Source organism: Neomonachus schauinslandi, chromosome 3 (assembly GCF_002201575.2).
Source record: "Neomonachus schauinslandi chromosome 3, ASM220157v2, whole genome shotgun sequence".
Taxonomy (NCBI): domain Eukaryota; kingdom Metazoa; phylum Chordata; class Mammalia; order Carnivora; family Phocidae; genus Neomonachus; species Neomonachus schauinslandi.
In genome coordinates this window covers 87,948,404-87,962,753 of record NC_058405.1, presented here as the reverse complement: position 1 = coordinate 87,962,753, position 14,350 = coordinate 87,948,404, and the positions used below count along the sequence as shown (strand labels likewise).

General features: G+C 38.9%; 1 protein-coding gene across 2 annotated transcripts in view; it reads left to right on the top strand.

The window, feature by feature from the left end:
- The window catches only part of CNTNAP5 (contactin associated protein family member 5), an 820,459-nt gene that overhangs the window by 68,444 nt on the left and 737,665 nt on the right, over positions 1–14,350 (top strand). The gene's annotated exons all lie outside the window — the stretch shown is intronic.

Genomic DNA, 14,350 nt, shown 5'->3' with positions numbered 1-14,350 from the left:
CAATCTAGCTGAGGTTTTTCAGTGTTTCAAGACAACATTTACTGATGTTTTCACTTAATCTCATGGCTGTCCATCATCTTGCTGTCTGATGAGATGAAGGCCAGTCTCAAGTTGGCGAGGCCCAACATGTACCTCTGGAAGCATCTGAGCTGTTCCTCCTGAGTCTTTGCCCTCACACAGTTTCCTCCTCTTTCCATGGGCTGCTTCCTTCTCAGAGGACATTTGCTTATTCCTTCTTTGTTCTACTTTCTCAAGCTAGGTGCATGCATAATCCCTCATCCTAAGCCAAGGTACTAACCATTTGGAGCCTGTCTGTCCTCTAAGCTCTCATTTTCCAGGCATTGCTTTATCCCATCTGCTCCTTCTCAGAACCATAGTCCTTATTTTAGCTTCTCCATTTGGATATCTTGCAGTTTCTCGAAGATTTACACCTCAAGTTATGCTGTGCAAACAGGCTGGGAATGGTAATGGAGGGGGATTGTCATTCCTTCAGTGGATATTTAGTGAGCACATTTGGGGCTCTTGGATTATAGTGGCAAACAAGGCAAGTATTAGTGATCCACTTATAATTATAGGGAGCATAATTCATTTAAGTATTTTGAGGCTTGTACATTTAATTATCCCCTATCAAAGTAGTGAACTAATGGGGACTTGACTTTCACATACCATTTCAACAACATGAGCTCACTTCTTTGGGTAGTCAGTATCCTTCTGTTCCCATTAAATACCTGGTACTCCAACAGTCTTTCATGATGTTCCAGGATATTTGCAGTGCAACTTTATTTCCACTCATAGAACAAAGGGCATCATCTCTTGCCAACATAATCCTTGTCAGCAAGTGGGAATAGGATTAGGGAAAGGAGGCTTTTCAGCATAGCACAAATCCAGATTATGCAAATGGATGGATTTTACAAGATCTTCATTTTGTTCATGTTTTTTATTTCATAATAATTATCACATAAGAGGCTGGATTTTTTTTTTTTTTAATTGGCCAGACTATGGCCTGTGGAATTAGGCAAGCCCGTGTTGAAATCTTATTCCGGTGTATTCTTGCTATGTGGTTTTGACAAGTACCTTGACCTTTCTCCTCCTCCATGTCCTTATCTGTGACATGAGAAATAATAATAGCTACCCTAAGGCCTGTGGTGAGGAGAAGTAAATAGATGTGAAGCCTCTAGTCGAGGCTAGCATGTGATCAGTGTTCAATAAATGGTACCTATTATGATTACTCACTATAGAATTTTGGCTTGCATTTTGAAGGAGTGATGATTATTTCAGCGTCAGCAGCTCAGTACTGATTTGGTAGCAGATGAATGCTTGATGATTCTCTGTGAATGCTTGAATATGAATGATTAGACAGTGGATGTTCAGGTTAGTGGAGTAGAATATGGGATCTTTTAGGGAAAATGTGCACCCATAGTCACATTAAAAATTAAAGAACATTTGACATTGTAAAAGGCAAAGCACAACAAAGCCACAGTTGGTATTTCATCTTGCTAAATGTCTACTTTGGACTTCTTATTTTCACACTCTAATCTCCGTATACTGGTATAAGATAGGGGAAATAGCTCATGGGATATCGACCACAATAATAATCGCATTGCATTTACATGCCAGCTTGATAGGGGTGAAAATAAAGATGTTTATTTCAACTCAGCTTTATTGTACATGATTTGTATTACTGATATCACAGTTCCAGTGTTGAAAACCAAGGTTGGAAATTTGCAGATGCTACTAAATTATGGGGAACAACAAATAATGAGGTATAGTGCATTCTGATGGAGGAGAAATTTGCTCATTTGTGCACCTCAGGCTAGCAGAGAGCTAATGGATGGCAAATACAGTTTGGTGTAGATAAATGTTGAATAATGAGTTTTGAAACACAGACTGAAGAGAAGGAATGCCTAATGAATTGGAAGTCCTTCCGTACCATGAACCAGAGAAGGTTGGTGAGTTATTAGAGGGGATGGTCTAAACTGAAAACTCAAAGTGTACCTCCTTTGTAGAGAATGGCAGGAGTGGTCACCAGAAGGAAGGAATGCTTTGGATAATTGGCATTTCAGAGAACAGAGAGAGCAGGGACTTTGGAGTCAGGCCTATGTGAATTTAAGGTCTGCTCTCTCATTTTTCAAACTCATATGATTTGGGACAATTCTATTCATCTAGCCAAACACTATTTCCCTCTGATAATAGGAATAGTAATATCTACCAAGGCTGTTGGTATGGTGTTGTTAGTTGAGCACTGTATAATATGCCTCAGCTGAGGGGGCATTCCCCACATCTGATACAGGTTAGGTTAGTACATTTATTACAAGAGTGTTCTTGCAGATGGTTCTAAAACTTTATGTTTTTTTTTTAATCAATATATTATAAAGCATTCAAATATATGGAGGTATAGTATGTTGAAGTATAGTATGTTGAGAAGGGAGGCTCTTTTCCTAAATTGTCAAAAGCGCCATAGGAAATAATGGCAGCCCCCAAAATTACATGGTTCTAGGTGTGCATAATGCTAGAACAAGGAGGTACAAAGTGAGGGGCCATTTTGGAAATGAAATGTGGGCACAAGCTCTAATGTGTCACACCTTCAGGATTGACATTGCCCACCAATAAGATGGTGGCCTCACCAGGGATCTATGTGGGACTATGGAATATTACAGGGTAAATGAACCCATCGAATGCCCCAAGACCAATCAACCAGGTGTATCCTGACTGCCCTCCTTCTTCACAATCCTCCCTTTAAATGCTGCAGTGCAATTGTCGATTTAGCTGTCTGGTCTTTTCCTGAAATGTGAGCTTCTTGCAAGGATGAGGGCAAATCTCAATGTCCCTGTTTCCACAGGAAAATGCCTGAACATATTAAATACTGGTTTCATTGTTTCCAAATCAGTCGTGAATGAATCTCTCTTCTGCTGCCTTCCATTGGGAATAAAATAATATTTCTAGGGTTAGCTTTCTTTTTTTAACTTGTCATTTTTTTTTTTCATTTTCATGTCCACCTTTTTTTTTTCTCTTCTTTATTTTTGGTTTTGTCAGCTTTTACTGAAGGCCCATTGTGTGATAGTCATTGTGGTAAACACTCTTCTGTCCTTATTTTATTTTATTTAAACTTTATTTTATTTTTTTTAAAGATTTTATTTATTTATTTGACAGAGAGAGACACAGCGAGAGAGGGAACACAAGCAGGGGGAGTGGGAGAGGGAGAAGCAGGCTTCCCGCGGAGCAGGGAGCCCGATGCGGGGCTCGATACCAGGACCCTGGGATCATGACCTGAGCCGAAGGCAGACGCTTAACGACTGAGCCACCCCTTATTTAAACTTTAAAACAAACTTTTAAGATAAACACATCAGCCCCATTCTCCAGATGAAAAAATATGAAAAAAAAAATTGAGGCTTAGAGAGGAAAAGAGTAACTGCCCAAAGTTGCACAGTCAGCAGATATCAGAGCTGAGACTCAAAGCTGAATCCACCTGTGCCCAAACTGCTCTCAAACCCTACTCCTTAGGATCCTTAATAGTCTTGCTCTGAGCCTTCTCCCCACCCTGCTCTCCAAAATTACACCAATATTTTCCTGTTAACACTGACCTACAAGTGTTTAAGTATTTGTACCTCACTTTGTTCTATTCCATTATATTACTCCCATATACACTCAGTGGCCTGTGAGTAATTCAACTTTCACTAATTGTCTTTAGTTCCCATTTGTGTTTAGATGAGTAACCTACCTAATCGGTATTAATTTTGTCCCATTTTATATCTACCCATCAAAACACATTGTGTGGGCCATGTGGGGACCCTGCTAAAAGAATTACAAGGAGTTCCCTTTGGGCAAGAGTTATGCATGAGAAAATTGAGTTTGGTTTCATCACTCTCATGCAAAAACTTCCATTGGGTCCTTTCTGCTGATTTCATCAGTTCCATTGCTTGCAAGTTGGGAGCCTTTCCTTTGGGGTCTAGACACCATTTCCAAGCATATTTCTTTCATATTCCCTGACATAAACTCTTGTGTGACCCTCCCTGATTAATCTATTCTTTTCAAGGATAGGAAGCATGTCCTGGTCATTCCAATGAGCTACTTGGTGAACTTTATTTACAAATATGCATGAATTGTTTTCCTCTTTGTAACCCAAATAAGCCAGATCTTCTCATTTATCCACATTATTTCTCTGGCTGGATTGTCATTACACTTCTCTGCCATCCAAACATGACCCATTCCTACTAATAACTAGAATGTGGGTGTTCTTCTAGAGCAAATGGAGCATGTTCATGTATATTATCTCACCAAATTCTCAAAATATCACTCTGAGAAAAATATATTAAGCATTTTTATTTTCCAGGTGAGGCATGCAGAGGTTATGTGATTGGCCCAGGGGTTGCCAGACTAATGTTTGGTTTTCTGACAGAGCTATTCTGATTCTAAAGTCCACCTTTTAGAATTCTGCCATGCTGCCTCCCCCCTGGTTCCAGCTGCACCATGATACCTTTGCTTGTAACCACCCCCTCCTCTTGACTTTTTCATCCTCTGATGACAAAGACAGGTGTCCTCTTCAGTCCACCAGTGTCATGACTGTATGAGCAACCAAATAAGCACACAAAGTAAAACAGCATGCATGTTTTGCAAACACAGATTAAAAACAAGTCCATTCCTCTCCTATATTCTCCCACCCTCACCTTTTAATCAAGCTCCTCTTTAAAGACATGCTGGCAATACCAGAGCCTATGTTGTCTTACTGTGCCAGTAACACTTAACATATATCACCTGGCAGTGAATGATCAGGTCCTTCCCCTCCATTTTCTCTGTGCTTTACCTAAAGTACAGGGCAGATAACCCTAAAGCACATATCCCAAATTGGGATAGTGGAGGAGGATCTGCATAATTTAAGCCATTAATAGCAATTAAATTTACTGACTACTTACCATCTCCTAGAGATGGTTCTAATGATATTCTGTGTATTGAGTCATTTAACCCTCACATTAATGCCAAGAGGTGATGTACTATTTGTATCCCCATTTTACAGATGAAGAAACTAAAGCACAAGTAAAAAAATACTTGTCCAGAGGCAAAGCTAGGAAGTGTGAGAGTTGGGATACATATTAAGACTATTCTACCCTAGAGGTCTATGCTCTTTGACTCTATCTGTGCCTAGGATAGGTTAGAATTGAAAGAACAAAAAATAAAACAAAACAAACAAACAAACAAACAAACAAAAAAGAACCAACCTAGCAAGATGTCAGCTTGAATAATGGCTTAGAGCTCTACACAAACTAATTTTATTCCTTTGCGAAAAGTCAGGAAGGGGTATACGATGTCAGCAGCCCTATGGCAGCAATTTCACATGTGAAAGGGAATCAAGCGTGTGTCAGCAACAATGGTCTGAGGACACTCTGCACCAACTGCTCCATTAGCAGAAGTAATAATAATACCATCTACCATTTGTTGACTAATTCCTAAGACTCCCGATGTCTCCCTATCAGATCCTTTGTGCAGCCCTCAAGAACCTCCACAATTCAGAACCGTCTCACTTTTTCAGACTCCTCTCCCACTTTGTCCCTCCTCATGCCGTAAGCTCTGATAAAAACATGGGGTTCACTGCTTCCACTGCACCCTAATGTTTGAGGGCATTACTTATGCTCTTTTTTGCCTGAAGGGACCTTCATGTTCTCTGTGCCTGAACAACTCAGCCTCAATTCAGCTATAATCCAATCTAGGAAGTCTCCTCTGGGCACACAGTTTGGAGGTGAGATCTCTTTCCTCTGACCTCTAGAGCACCAAGTCCACACATTCGTCTGGGTATTTACTTATTGTAAGGTTCTTGTCAGTTTGTGTATCTGTCATGAACTGTGTAGCAAGATCCTTGAGCGCAAATCTGCTGTAGTCACTTTTGTGTCCTAGCATCTAGCACAGTACCTAACACATGCTAAGTATGCAAAAGAGACTGAATTATGTATCAGATCCAAGTATGGTAACTTGAATCCAGCTCTCATCTTAACAGAGCCTCATGAATGTGGCATTACCAAGCCAACTTTACACGTGAAGAAACATAAGCTCAGAGAAATCAAAGAACATATTCAAAATTGCATCTAATAAGGAGTACATATAATAAGGAAGTGATAGAAACAAGAAGGGCTCAAACCTAGCACCAATCAGAGTCTGCCATTGGTTCCCAGGTTAGCACACTGCACCACACTGACTTTCCCCCCCACAAGTGAGATGAGTTTGGGAAACTGAGCAAAAGAATCATGAATCATGAGAATCAATGGAGCTGATACACAGAATAGGAGGGCAGCTTCTGAAAGACTTACAGGCATTCCCTTCTTATCAGCCGTGGCTTAGCTAGAAAGGGGTGGGCCTGTAGAACTTGGCCAAGCCTAAATCACAGTAGTAAGGAGGTAAAAAAGCCCTGGAATGGGTCACATTAATGATGTTCCTCAGGAAAATGAAAATAATCATAGCTAATATTTCCTATCACTTACTATGACATTGATGGTTTTAATTGATTTACATGTGTGATAGCTTTCCTTTATAAAACAGGTACTGTCCTGATTTATTAAATGAGAAAACCAAGAGAAATTGAGTGACATTAAAATTTACACATGCGAAGTGAAAGAACCGGATTCCAAAACTCAAACTCAGACTGTCTGACCTCAGATCTTAAACCCATGACGAGAGACTCCTACACCGTCTGACCGGGGTTGACCTCCAAGGAGGTGCTGACTCTGAGCTATGTCAGAATCCCAGACAAGGGCAGACAAAGGATGATGCCAGCAGACAGGGCAGGATGTATTTGAGGTGGATTCAGAATTTGCACTGGGAACTCCCGGCATGCATTGCAGCTTCCTTTTTAACATGGGACTTGACTTGGGGGTAGAAACTCTAAAGAGCAAATCCAGATAAGGTATTACTCTGATTATGGAATATATCCCAAAGTTTAATTTGAAAGCTTATTTAATTCAGCAATTTGCTCACTCCAGTCCTTATAAATCCATGGACGGGAATGCCTAGGGACTGTGCCAATACACCTCTGATGTTTGAACCAAGACAGAAGCAGCAAGTCAATGTTTTCATGGAGTACTTAAATGGCCACACCACATTGATCACTTATTTGAGGCCTTTTTGCAAATAGAAGTAGGTCAATTGTATTAGACAGTGCTTTATTTAACATGGATCAGTAGTTCTGTCTCAAACCAAGCATAGCTTCCTTATGCCTTCTCTCTCTCACGAGCTAATGGGGTCCCTGGCACGTATCCCTTTCAGACCACTGCCAGCTCCCAAAACACTTGCTTACATCTTTTTGGACCCACTGCACATGTTAAAGACAACCATGACCTCCCTGTAAACTGAACCCCTTATAAACACTGAGGCTTCCAGATCTCTTCCGCCACCATCCAAACCAGAATTAAATATCAAGGAAACAAAATACATTGTACTTTTTAGAAGTGACCTTTGAGTTCTCTTTTGCAAATATTAAAAACAATTCCACAGGCACAGAAACTCATCCCAATCTCCTGGGTCACTTTTCAATGAAATAAAAAGTAAGTAAACCTCTACATGAAACATATGAAGAAAGTACAAAACTACTGGCAAAAATTGCTGAATAATAAAATAGAGAAATTTAAACCATCCTCAGGGGATAATTATATCCTGGGATCTGGTTGACTTAGCAGAAAAGAGCACAAGGCAACAAGCAAAGCGACCAGGGTCTTTATCCTGAGTCTGCCCAACCACTGGCTTTGTGGCTGAACCTCAGGCAGCCAGCAGACTCTTTGGTGTTCAAACATTGTTCTTCTGCTGCAGAGAAATGGTAATAACAACAGAAGCCACAGAGGTGGACCTGAATGCATGAGAAAGCCAACTAATCTGCCTCTGTCTCTCTATTCTCACTGTGTTAATTCAAATGGAGATCATACCCCACTCCCCAATACCAAGAATGGAGTTTTCTTCTGATGAAAGTTGATCTCTCCACTGGTGCTCTGGAAACGGACTCCCATTCCGTCGGGGAAATCTAGCCTGGGAAACTTACTGAACTTCTCTAAACTCTGGACTGACTATCTATGAATTTGGATTTAAAGTATTATCTACTTCACAATGCTGTTGTAATGATAAATGAGATAAATCAGGTAAAGCACTTGAAACAGTGTCTGGCACATTCAAAATACACAATAAATATTAGCTTTTATTATTTCTGGCTCTTATTTCTCCACATATAAGAAATTTCCAAAAAAATTTCAGGTGTCTATCATCTTAAATATGTATATATGATATAAACATAGTATGTTTTATATATATATATATATATATGTAGCTTATATATATAATTTAACTATTACATGGAATTATTATTAAAATATAATCTATGAAGTTTCTTTTCTTTTGGATTGTACATATAAGTGAGATCATACAGTATTTGTCTTCCTCTGACTTATTTCAGACATAGCTTTGCATAGCTTGATGTGGTAATCTTTTTACAATATATTCGTGTAGACCTCAAATTTTTACAGTGATATATATCAATTATATCTCAGTAAAACTGAAGAAAAACTTTAGTTAATCATAGTAATAAATATAAAGGATATAGATCGTCACCTCTTTAGACACTTATCCTCCTCTAGCTACAAGCTACCTTATTTCTCCATTTTCTTGTATAGCCGGACTCCTTGAGCAGGTCCTCAGCATTGACAATCTTACTTCTTTTTTTCTATTTTTAAGGCAAAATAAAAATATAACAAACCCCATGTAATTCTTACTCAGATTCTCAATTATCGACTCAAGTTTCATCCAGTTGATCAATTTCCCATCTTGTGCATTTTGGAGCAAATTACTGACATCATATAATTTGTCCTTAAATGTCAGTAGGTGTCATTGAGAGGATTATTGTTTCTATTTTTTGAATTTCCATTCATTCATCTAGAGGTGTACACTTGTCCATTCCAGACATAGATGTGATGAACAGATTGGTGGATCATTCTCAATTCTCTGGGAAGTAGTGTATGATTTAGCCATTCTGTTTCAATTGCTCCCCCCCCCCTTTTTTTTTTAAGTTTTTGGGTTTTTGTTTTTGTTTTTCTAAGCAAGGTAGCTACAGCTTCCACATTGTCCAGTCTAATGGAAATTTTTCTGTCCCAACTATATTTGATTTTCTGAGGCCTTTTAATACTTTATAGTGAGATAGGGCTAAACTAATATTAACATCTGAGATAAGTTACCTAGCCTTATTAACATTTATTTTTTTAAAGCTTTAAAATGGGGGAAAGTTATAAAGCATCATATAACATAATTCTTGGCATAAGTACCTACTCTATGAGAAGTAACATTATTAATACTATTTAATTTTCCATTTGGCTTCCATGGTACCTCACCCTCTTTGTTTACTTCCTACCCATCATATCTTCAGATCACTTCACAGCCTTAGGCTTTGTCAAGGTTGTATTGGCATTGGAACCTGGGCCTTATTTCTTGGCATTCTACATAATTATCTCAGGGGAGATCAGAGTCATTGCTTTAGCCTCAAGTCCGTGTATATGGCCTGATTCTCTTTGGCCTGGTTCCCCTTCATCCGCTCTCAATGGGTACTTCCACTTGGATCTCACAAGCTCCCAATTTTTTTTTTTAAGATTTTATTTACGGGCACCTGGGTGGCTCAGTCGGTTAAGCATCTGCCTCTGGCTAAGGTCATGATCCCAGGGTTCCGGGATGGAGCCCCAAGTCAGGCTCCTTGCTCAGTGGGGGGTCTGTTTCTCTGTCTGCCGCTCCCCTTCTTGTGCGTACTCACTCTCTTTTGCACGCTCTCCCCCTCTCTCTGACAAATAAATAATCTTAAGAATATATTTTATTTTTTCATTTGAGAGAGAGAGAGAGTGAGCAGGAGGGAGAGGGAGAGAGAATCTGAAGCAGACTCTGCACTGAGCAGAGCCTGACTTGGGGCTCCATCCACAACTGTGAATTCATGACCTGAGACAAAACCAAGAGTCTGATGCTTAACTGACTGAGTCACCCAGGTGTTTCCACAAGCTCGCAAATTAAACATTCTCCCATCCAAGTACTAACCAGGCCCGACCCTGCTTAGCTTCCAAGATCAGACGAGATCGGGTGCGTTCAGGGTGGTATGGCTTTAGACGCAAATTAAACATTCTCAAGTAAAATTTGTCACCTTTCACTCCAAACTACTTCTCTATGAATTATCTCGGTTATCCCAGTAACTTTACTGAATCACATATGCAGCATTATTTTTTGTGCTATACTTGGGAAACGGGGATAAGAAAAAAATATTACTTTGATTTTCTTGCTAATGAATCTTTCTGAGGACACAAGGTATTTCTACCCCATGTTTTTAATCTTTCACCCTACCACACTAGCATTGCTTATGCTCAGTTGTCACTGTGTATTTGCTTCTTCCCTCCCACAGACTCACAGCTCCTTCTAGGGAATAAGTTTTTATTTTTTTCTAATCCCAGTGTCTAGCTCAGTGCCTGGCACACAGTTTTAAATTAATTCCCATATTAGATTATTTTTTATATTATTATGTGAAGTTGAGACCTTACGTGGGGAGACAATGGCAAAGTCTGGTTTCTATAGCTTTTATAGCTGTGGAAAGCACTTGTGAATGCCTGGGTTAATTGCACTTTCAAGGTAAATGTAAAAAAGAGATAAGGCTAGAGGTATTTCATTTGGTTAAAGATGGAGTAGCTACAGTTTTGCCATCATCATCATCAACCTTCAATTAAGAGAAGAAAATATGCATACTCATTTGCTCCTTTATTCTCATACAATTTATTAAATTGTATAGATTCAAACTCATCAAAGTACATGTCAAATATGCTTAGTTTTTGTATATCAATTATAGCTTCAGAAAGCTGTTAAAAATAAATAAAAGAATGGCAATAAAAACTCCACTTAGTATAAGAAAGTCCATTAATTGCAGTGACAAATGTTAACAAAATTTTCTCCTCCCCCCCGAAGAGATCTAGAAACTGGAAGGAGAAATGAGATATGCATATAGATGACTATATGTGAAAAGCACCTTGCATTGAAGAGAAGTGGCAGGAGTTTTCAGGGAGCAGGCAGAATATCAGATGTACAAATCAGGGGAGGCAGAGTGCCTGGGTGGCTCAGTCAGTTAAGCATCTGCCTTCGGCTCAGGTCATGATCCCCGGGTCCTGGGATAGAGTCCCTCTTCAGCTCCCTGCTCAGCAGGAAGTGTGCTTCTCCCTCTCCATCTACCCCTCTCTCCTGCTTGTGCTCTCTCTCTCAAATAAATAAATAAAATCTTTTAAAAAATCAGGGGAAGCTTGGAAAGTGAATGTGAACTGGCTTTCAGCATAGCACGAATGGCAACATGCAGAAATAGGCATGGTGGGAGTAAATGTAATAATCCATGTGTGAGCAATAAAATGAGAAAGCAGTGGATTCAAGGATGCATGTATGTTTGCCAACAAGTGGGTATTTTGGTATCATTGGAGTGGAGGAGGATCCACATGGAATGAAGTGGTTGCTGAGTTTTGATGCAGAGGTTGCCTGGCCTGTGGATGGTCTGGAGTACCATGTGAGGGAGGATCTTGGAGGACTATGGAATATATATATCATGTTTGGGGAGAAGAGTGATATTGTGATATAAGAATATTGTGTATTATTTGCATGTGTATAAATGCCCCAAATAAATGTTGGTTTATTAGCTTAAGATAAATATATATATATATATATATATATTTAATATATATATATAAGCTAATAAACCAACATATGATATACAGTCATATGCATATCAGAATTCTCTACTCTATGGTATATAGTTATCTATAGCAAGGTGCAATAATTTTCTACAATTTTGTTTTATCCTCTGGACCCCACCCCCAACACAGGCAACATGCACTCCCATTGGGAGGGTCTGATACTTGGTATAAATAAGAAAGGCTTTAGAAGTTATATTTGGTTTCCCAGACCTGATATGAATTCTAGTCTATGATTTTCTCAGTAAAAAAAAACAGAACAAAACAAAACAAAATGAAACATAGTTGCTTATCATATTGGTCGCTTTATTTTATTGGGAGTAGGGTTGCTATTGTCCTTATTTTTATTTATTTTTGAAAAATTAATACAATCACGTTGTATACTGTTAGAAATGTATATGAAGATGGGGAGATAAAAGTCTCCTGACATACCTATCTCCTACAAAATCAGGTCCCCTCCCTGGAAGCGACCCAGTCTACAGTGTACAGTTCAGAGATATTCTACAAGTATTCAAACATACATAGATATTTTTAATACACACATATTGGTATAAAGATGAATTGTTTTGCATCTTGCTTTTCTCACTTAACAACATATCTCTGTGATCCCTTCAGATCAATGCATATAGAACTTCTTCATTCTTTGTTAGGATGCAGAAAATTACCTTGTGTAGGTGTATTATCATTTCTTTAACCTTTCACTAATAGCCGTTAAGATTGCGATTAATCACTGCCATTAAAAACGATCTTGCAGGAAATAACTCTGCATATTCCACAGTTTGCAAATGTTTGAGTAAATGTATAAGAAATTTCTAGAAGTGGGGCTGCTGAGTCAAAACATACGAATGCTTGCTATTTTTAGAGATAGTGCCAAAGTGTCCTCTAGAGAATTTTTACCAATATATACACTCCAACCAGCAATTAAAAGACTGGCTTTTTACAAACACTCTCATGAAAATAGTTTTATTAACCTTTCTGATCTATTCAAGTCTAATTAAAGAAAAAATGGTATCTTGGTCTGATTAATTGGCATCTTCTATCAGCTTTGCTTTATCTGGATCCTTTAAATATTAATATGTTTGGTGTTCATGATTGTCATTTTCTAAATATTCAGCATTTTTTAGTATTTATTATTCACTCTTTAACATGGGAGTTGTTTTAGCACATTGTTGTCTTTTGCTGTTTGTTCTTGTTGTTATTCATTTTCCCAGTGGAGGAGTTAATTGATTTCCTAGCTTTTATATTGATTCTAGTTTTGCCCTGTTGTGATCATAGAATGTGGTCTGAATTATTTCTGTTTGAAAACATATTGAGAGTTTCCTAGTGGTCATTTATTTGGAATGTTCTATGGATCATCTGAAAAAAAAAAATTTACTCACAGTTATGAAGTTACAAAGGTTAAAATAGATCTATTACACCTGCTTTTTAAATTATATTATTTCAGTCATCTATATACTTCTTTTGGCCAACTTGGTATTTCATGAAATGAAAGAGGGGAATCACATTCTACTATCAGTTTTTTTCTGTGTATTTTTCCACAGGCCTTCATTTCTTTTTCTTGATACATCTTCTTGTTCTAGGAATGAGGCCTAAACAGATGTAAGAGAAGCTGGGGAAGTGAAGGGCAGCAGTGAAAGTGGGAGGGAGTGGGAGGGTGAGAACGTCAGAAGGTGCCCCCACGGACCATCCCTCATGAAACACCAGTGCAGAAGACAGTGGAGACTTTCAGACACCTCTGAGGAACCATCACGTTCAGTTGCTGAAGTGGGACTGAAATGGGAGCTCAGGGAGAACAGAAGCAGGTGGCCTCATATAGTGAGCGCCTCTGTGGGTCCATAGTTAGCCTCTGGTGATGTGCTCAGGACTTGACTTGATAGTCAACAGGGCTAGCAGTGGGGAACAGCTGGATCTGGAGTGGAGGACAGTGAGGACAACTGGAGCCCATACCATCTGCCTGTCTTTAGACCTAACCATGAACACCTTCCAGAGGACACCTTCTAGTCCACCTCCCAAATCCGCCTGATGTGATCCTTCTGACACAGAGAGCCATATAGGAAAGGGAAATCTGGAGAAATGTATTTCCTGGCTTAACAAGATTGGTTCAATACAATACAGTCACTTTGCTCATTATCTTATTTCTAAACTCTAAATTATTTATTATAGGTGTGTCTCTCATATACAATATAAAATCGGGGTTTGCTTTTGTCCAATTTTGGAATTACTTTTTTTTTTTTCATTTAATAGGTGAGTTTAGCTATATAGAATTTATTGCATGGCAGAAATATTTTTTGTTAGTTCCTCAAATATTTTCCATATAAGTTTATTCCTTGTAGCATTAGAAAAATACTTCTCGAAGTAGTCTGTAAGTTCTTGGCTTAGTTTTATTTATTTATTTAAATATTTTGGTTTTTTTTATTTAAGATAGAGAATGAAGTGGGGGGGGGTAGCAGGCTCCCTGCTGAGCAGGGAGCCAGACACAGGGCTTGATTCCAGGACCCCAGGAACACAACCTGAGCTGGAGGCAGACACTTAACCCACTGAGGCACCCCTTGGCTTTGTTTTAGTGACATATCTGTTCGTGAGTGTGTGTGTGTGTGTGTGTGCACGCACATGCAGACACAGGTCCAAAGTGG